This window comes from Palaemon carinicauda, chromosome 26 (genome assembly GCF_036898095.1).
Source record: "Palaemon carinicauda isolate YSFRI2023 chromosome 26, ASM3689809v2, whole genome shotgun sequence".
NCBI lineage: Eukaryota > Metazoa > Arthropoda > Malacostraca > Decapoda > Palaemonidae > Palaemon > Palaemon carinicauda.
Genome location: NC_090750.1, coordinates 85315116 through 85323074, shown reverse-complemented (window position 1 = coordinate 85323074; position 7959 = coordinate 85315116). Strand labels below are relative to the sequence as shown.

Sequence of the window (7959 nt, the reverse complement as noted above, 5' to 3'; positions counted from 1 at the left end):
TCATAGGGTGATCATCCAGGTTGTTTGTTAGCGTTGAAAGGACGGGAATTTATTCGCCTGTTTATTTGTTTTGAAATAGTTTGGCTAATGAAGTTGCACCTTTCCATTCCTTTTAAGCAACTTCACCGCATTATAGGCATGCGGACTATTTGCTATATCTTAAATAGGTAAGTCATTTATGCTATGTATTATATTTATGGTTTCGTTAATTGGTGTATATAGTTTTTACGTCTATAAAGTAAAGCTGAAATTGGCGATCTTAGGGAACATGTAGAGGTAGACTAGCCAAACTGTAACATAACTTGGTTTCTATATGATACAATACTTTTAACCTTTGACAATACTATAGGTTCCTGGCGGTGTAGAGAAAAACATATTGGGTGCATGAGTTTCTCTTATATATTACTTTACGTTCTTGGGTCGTTTCTTTGTGAAATAGGAGTACCAAATTCGTGATCATATACCTCCATTTTTTAGTTAACATTGGAGAAAGAATTTCTGATGCCATTTTAAAACTTGGACCACACTTTCATACATTCATTTTGTGTTATTGTTTCAATTTAGGATTATATAGAAGATATAATTTCCCAATGTTTTTATTTTATAATAGTCCTGACAATTTTTCTCTGAAAAGCTATCCTAGGTTAGTTTAGGATATATATTGGGGTGTATGTATCATAGCGGCCACCTGTTTGTATTATTATAGCTAACTTGGAATACAACAGTGTAAGGGGGTCGCATGGGACGTTAGCCCCCCCCCCCCACCCCGTTAGGTAAGTAGGTAAGGACATTGCTTGTAGGTTAGGTTAGGGGGGAAGATTTAGGTTATTCCATGTCCATTCTTAATCCACATGGTAGGAACTGGCCGCTGATATACAAGGGCTCCTATATCTTTCAGTGTTTACTTATTTTCATTTTTCCCTCAGTCCTAAGATCCTGATTCCCATTTAGGTCTTTTATTATTGTTAGTCTTGGAGGGGGGCTCATTTATCAGTAGAGCTTTCCATTTCTAGTAAAAATGAAGCAGTATCATCTTTACCAAACCAACTAAAACCACTGGAAATACATACATATTTATTTTAGAAATATAGGTAGAATGTTCAAATCTTCAAACTATCAATGCTAACTGCATGTTTAGTTGTTTACTTATTTATATATTTATTTACTTGTTTGTTTGTTTATCAAAACTTGTATGCATTTTTATTCAATAAATGATCAATTAAGAGCTTAACCATTCTGTTGCCACATGGTCAAAGTGAAGTATAACACTGTATTAGTACAATGGCATGGTATCCCATGTCACGTATAGATAAATAATTTTAAACAAAGGCCACCCACGCCATGTGACACTCACGTAGCTAGTTGCTAAGATTAGCAGCCACCAGACATAGTACAAAACAAAAAGTACTGATTATGTCAGCCGATATGTTTAATTACTGTTTAAACATGTTTACAATAATAAAAAAGACATTTAAGGTAGTTTTGTTTGTTTAGTGGGCTCTTTTCTGTTGTTTTGGTAAATAGTTGGACCTAAGTTGAAGGAGCCTTTGTAGTTGGTTGGGATGGACCGGGTCAGTAGCCTAATTAAAATGTTGGTAAATATTTAATAAATTTATTTTCATACTAACAAAATTAAGAAATGTTCCCGATATATTTATGGGTACTTTGAAATGTTCTGATCAAATAATTGGAAACCCATATTCATCAAATTTTAGATGGATTAAAATTCAAAGTTATGACTGAAAAACAAACAAGCTTTCCACCAAACCTAACCTAGGGCTTTCCTCCCAACATAACCTAGGAGCTGGAATCATTTAAAATCTTGTATAGAAATAGGAAAATCAGATTTTAGACTGTCAATTGTTGTCCTTTACTGCCGTAATTTAGAAATTTACCGTGTACAGTATTTTGAAATTTACATTTCATTTTACAGCAAATCTCTTAGAATAAAGCCAAGTGGAAGTGCATTATAATCTATATACAGATGCAGTGTCTTCTCCAAGTTGTACCTTATCATTTTATTTCTTTGAACCATATGGAGAGCTGTCCCGGGGGCAAGGATGTTGATAAAAGAGGCACTCGATCAATTTTTAGCACAGTAATATTAGAGATTGAAAACTTGTTGTATTTGGGAATATGATTTGCATTTCTCAAAGGTTTAGCTTATTTTGAACATGTTTTATTTTATGAGGAAAAAAAAATTCGATGTGAGATATAAAAAATTATGGCCAACTTTGCTACTCACCACCTGAATATTTTTTTTTTCTTTTAGATTTTTGTGAGCTAGTTGTTGGCCTATATCATGTATGTAAAAAAAAATGATTCATAAACAATTTACTTACACACATATATAAATATATTATATATTATGTTATATATATACATATATATATATATATATATATATATATATATATATATATATATATATATACTGTATATATATATATATATATATATATATATATATATATATATATATATATATATATATATATATATATATATATACTGTATATATATATATATATATATATATATATATATATATATATATATATATATATATATATATTTATATGTATATTTATATGTACTGTATACAGTATATATTATATATATATATATATATATATATATATATATATATATATATATATATATATATATATTATATATATGTATATATATATATATATATATATATATATATATATATATATATATATATATATATATATATATATATATATATATATATATATATATATATGTATATATATATATTTGAGGGATGTGATATGAACTACTGTACAGTGAAGTATGGGTAGGTTTAATTAGGATACTTTAGTTTTATGCCATTTTCACGAACCACGTATTATTTAAACCTAATTATCTAATGTTTACTATATATTTCTGACCATTACTATTTCTGTAAAGCACTCCTTTTTGTTGTATCCCCACCCAAAACCCTGGTTTCCCAAATATTTTTTTTTCTTTTTATGAAAAACACTGGATAGAAAGTACATGGCTCATATATTTGGCTAGAAATTTAAGTATCGTATATTTACCCACCTGTATTCCAGTAGAAGGGAATGTCATTGTTTCTAGTATTTTATTGTCTATATTTTCAAAGATTTCAAAGAGATGATTTTCTGATAATATTCCCCTTAGAAATAATCAAATTTTCGTAACAAACCTATGAAAAAACACAGAAATGTTTGCTTAAAGATAAAGGTCTAAATGTTTTCATAGAGATAAAGGTCTAAAGGTTTCATTGTTTGTGTCTCTGGCCCCTCTCGTCCACATGGATTGCGAGACCTTGTGAGTGTGCCTTCCCTTCCTCAGTGATTAGTGTACCCCAGTGTTGTGGCTTCTGTGGGAGCAACCCGTGTGGTTTCTTCCTCTGAGGTAGTGCCGTCTTCGTTGGTTGCTCAGACCTCGACTGCTCTGCTTGCAGAGCCAGAAAGAGGAAGTGGTGTGCGCATTTTTCTTCCTCATCGAATTCCTTGGCTTCCTCGTCCTCTGACTCCGATTCCGACTTTTACCCAGCAGGAGAAGAGGACAGGGACAGGGTTCCCCGCGACTCAACCTAACTTTTGCGAGGGGTGAAGGGTACCCGAGGCCTGGTCTTGGTGTGCTGGCCCTGTGTGTGGCCTGAGTCCTGTTAACCAGTGGCGGCCGGGATAGAGGTTGACGGAGGAGCTACGACGACCTCCATCTCCCTTCCTTTCTGGTCATGTGACGTCAACTCCTCCCTCCTTTGCAGAGTGGCTCTCGATGAAGAGGATGTTACAAATCAACTGGGGTCGTGTCGTCTTCGGTGGTCGCTCAGACCTCGGCTGCTCTGTGTGCAGAGCCAGAAAGAGAAAGTAGGGTGAGCATTTTTCTTCCTCGTCCAACTCCTCCTTGGCTTCCTCGTCCTCTGATGCTGATTCTGACTCTCTCTCAGCAGATGACCACAGACACAGGGTTCCCTGCGACACAACCTCTCTTTCGGGAGGGGTGAAGGGCACCCATCATCTCCTCCCTCCTTTGCAGAGTGGCTCTCAATGAAATGGACGGTACAATTCAATTGCGTACTTAAGCTCATATTGTACACTACTCGCTTTGGTAGGTGAAGAATGTCTTACTCTGTGCTTCCGGGCACAGGGCCAACGGTAACCCTCTGCCCTGACCCTTGGTGCCAAAGAATAGTGTGCTTCACCATTTGCCTGCTGGTTGGGTATGAGGAGAACTCCTGTTTCTGTAATCTTGCCCGGGCCTTTATCAGCCCCAGATTACATATAGTGTTCTGTCTTGGGGATGGCGCGGTAGTACTCGTGAGAGTAGATTCTTCATTGTGTGGTGTCTCACCCTCCCCTGTGGCAGGACGAGGGTGTGCAGGGGTCCAAAACCAATGGAGGTTTATTACCCTGAGTTGAGCTCATTTGTAAAGGTTCTTGCTCTCATTCGTGAGTACAGTGGCCTGGGGGAGGAATTCAGTAGTTAATCGACATTTCGATGCCCCTCAAGGTTCAAAGTCCTTTGGAGTTGCCCTGGTTGGATCTTGCAGACTTGGCTTTGGAGGGGATGGAATAATCGTGTCTGTGGCTCTGAAAATTCTCTTATATCTGGCAGGTCAAAGAAGATCTTGCCTCCCCCACTCTTGAGGCAATGGAGGTACTACAGTATACACCAAAGAACACCACATCTGCACCTCTATAGGTAGACTCGTTAGTTTGTCCTTCTCTGCCGCTGAGTCAGCCATGGAGGCTTTGGCTTTGGCCTCTCGATGCTGTGTTCTGGCTTGACCAGTGGTTGGGTGCATTAATTTACTTTGCAAAATAAACATGGTTATCAACCTTGAAGGCTTTGGAGAAGTATTAAGAGACTTATGCTGTCTCTATGTAAGGTTGTCACCTTCCTGGATCATTAGACAGCAAACTTGTTGGCTAACTGGGTGTTGAAAAGGCAGGGCAATGTAGTCTCCCACTTCTCGAACAGGTTACTCCTGAGATGGGGGCTGTGTTAAGGAACTTGTCGGTGCAGCGACGTTTCTCCTGCCGGAGAGTTGTTTGGAGGTGGCATGGAGTCATGAAGGTCAACTTCGCAGGACTCCCTGATCAACTGAGCTGTTGCCGTCAATGATTCTTACCCTTAAGTGCGAACAGTGGCCAGACTTGCAGGTTTGGGATTGAGGAATGGTTCTGCGCCTGCCCCTAGACCTCTTCTCGAAAAGATCCTGAGAGCACTCTGCCTTTTGGACCACCTCAGCCCACTCGCTTTCAGGAAGGGCGGAGGTAGGAAGAGGGCAGGGAAATGGAAATGCTGTTAAAAAGTAGGGGCTTATTTGTCTCGCCACTGGGCAACATGGCAGAGACTCGGTGCCAATTCTTGGGATGGCCACCCCTGACACTCTTTGCAAGGAGAAGTCTGCGTGCAGCAAAAGTGTCGTCTGCATACAGTGCAAAGGCGGTAAGGATCTGTCTCCTCCACTGACATAAACATGCCGCAATGGCAGTCCGCAATGCCGGTACAAACATGAATTGTTGCAAACCTCAACAAATCCGATACACCTGTGAGAGAGACATTTAGTTGACGACCAGGTAAGAATTAATTAAGGTTAACAGAAGAGCAAAACAGCATGACTTCACTCTACCAAGCCAAAAACAAAAGTGACGTAATACACTCAGTGAGTATGTGAGCAGTGTGACTGGTCTACCCCCTGCTACCTCCGCTAACTAGCGGAGGGTTTTTGACACAACATGTAAAAGTTTATGACTAATTTTAGCTATGCTGAAAACATATTTGTTCCAACACTGAGTACTTACCTCGAACTACTTTCTTAGTAGTATCTGGGATTCTCCTCCCAACCGACCAGAATTTTGTGTAGTTTCCCCTATCTCCGACTTCTATAGTGGGTCCCTCTGTGGCGGATGAATACTCGCCCTGAGGCGACCCGGGTCAGCAAGAGCGTGGGGCTAGGTCTCGGTCACCAGTAAGCTTCTGGTTGCGGCTTGATTAACATCTTGCCACTCTCTCACATCCCGTGCGACCCTTTGTGTCCCCGATCCTTTGTGTCCCCACATGGTTACCGCATGTTTACCGATTCCCTTGTATCCTTCATCCACCTCTTTCCCCTGTGTTCTTGTGTTGCTTGGTGCCTTTGTGTTCTATTATGGAACACCAACATCGTTGCCCCGGGCCTAATGCCGGTAAATCGTGTGGTGCGTTTCTCTCTAAACCGGAGGTTGATCCGCATACCATGTGTTCGTCGTGCAGGGGTAGTGTGTGTTCTCCGTCCGCCACGTGTCCGGAGTGTGAGTCCTGGTCTGAAATCCAGTGGGCCTTGTACGGGACAAAGAAGTAGAAGGCGTCCAAGAGATCCCCTAAGAAGGCGGTCACCGCCTCGCCCTTAGCTTAGCCCACGGCTCCGTCGGAGAGAGGTTCCCCTACCCAGAGTAGGGGACGAGGTAAGTCCGTTGCGGGGAAGCGGCCCATTGCCGCTCCCTATGAGTCTGATGTTCCTGATGTGGGGGATGTTGTTTCTTCGCAGGCGTGTGGGGGGCGGGAGTGTGCTCGGGAGACGAGGTTCTGGTGCCTACAGGGCCCGCCTCGACCGAAGACCCAGTGTGGGGGAAGGCTGCTCCTGCCCCTTCCCCCGCATCGTGGCTATGTGTTTCAGGTACTTCAGCCCCCGGGGGAGAAGCGGACAAGGAGAGACCGCCGACAGGTTCGTCGGACCCCGACTCCATTGCGTGGATGGCGTCTAGGACGCCCTTTAGGTCGCCGATGCGGCAAGAAGAAGAGTTCGGCTTCTGGTTCGCTTCTAAGAAGACTTTACGGACTCCCCCGGCGCCGTCGTCGACGCTCCCACCCAACTTTATGCAGCCGTTCATGCCGGTGAAACAACATGTGGACCCTACATCAGCATCGGAGGACTCGGCGAGCTCTTCTTCCTCCTCGTCATCGCCCTCCTCTTCACCATCCTCGTCGGACTCGTCCTCCTCGGAAGATTTCAGTCCCCGGTAGTGGAGAAAGAAGCGGAAGAGGTTCCGAGGAGAAGGGCTTGCTCGCGATCAGCCCCATCCAGGAAACGTGCAAGGAACTCCAAGAGGAAGCATAAGAAAGGGCGTTCGTCCAGAGATAAGTTGGTCCGTGTGACTATTCCCCGCAGCGAACTCATCAATGCAGCCTCCGCTCCAGGCTCTTCCGGGTGGCTCCCTAGAGCCGCTTTTTCGCCCTCGCGACACGGGGCCTCGAGTCGGTCCGTCCGTCGCTCGAAGCCGTCAGCACGAGTCGGCTTCGCCAAGCCCAAGCCCACGAAGGCACCGGCTCCATCCGCCCAGCGGAGAGAGCCGCTCCTTCGGCCCGGCAGCATGGCCCCTATCCCCGGTTCCACGGCAGCTCTACCCAAGCGCCCTGAGCAACCGGAAGCTTATCGTAGACCCCCGGCCCCACGGAGTTCCACGGTAGGGGGTAGACCCACGACGGCTACCTCCGTCTCAGCGGATCCACTAGTACTGGAAGTTATCGCGCCATTGGTACGGCGGTAGAGAGAGGACCTAGCCTCCCACGTGGCTCCATCTGTGACCGACGGGGTGCCCGACGCAGAAGATCAGGTAGTGAAAGGCCTAATAGAAGGGGGAGAGTGCTCGGCAGTGGACGTTTCCACCTACAGAAAGGTGCTGTCGCTGATCAGGCGGCACCACAGGCTAGATGACCCGAAACCCTCGACGGAGCAGGCTTGGCTCTCGGGTCTGGGCAGGTTGGTAGACAACCCTGTCCAACAAAAGCTGTCTCTAACCCTTCCTCTAGCGCCGGACGTTAAATTGGGGATGGACCATGTCGACAGATACGTCGCGGGTCAAGCGGACTCCCTCAGGGCCCAAGGGTCCTTCAAGCTGCTTCCAGGCCTAAGAACGCAGAAACGGTTTTACGTCCCGGACGGTCGGGGCGGGGGCCCCCCGCGCAGTC

The 7959-nt window shown here is 43.9% G+C and overlaps 1 protein-coding gene across 17 annotated transcripts in view; it reads left to right on the top strand.

Moving 5' to 3' along the window:
* LOC137619649 (histone-lysine N-methyltransferase 2C-like) overlaps window positions 1-7959 on the top strand; it is a 163718-nt gene that overhangs the window by 345 nt on the left and 155414 nt on the right. Inside the window, exon 1 of one of the 17 annotated variants that reach the window (XM_068349860.1) lies at window positions 1-167. This exon is cut by the window's left edge and continues 96 nt beyond it. The exons of the other annotated variants lie outside the window; for them this stretch is intronic. The gene's annotated coding sequence lies outside the window, so the exon portion shown is untranslated. The remainder of the gene's footprint in view (window positions 168-7959) is intronic. 17 annotated transcript variants of the gene reach the window in all.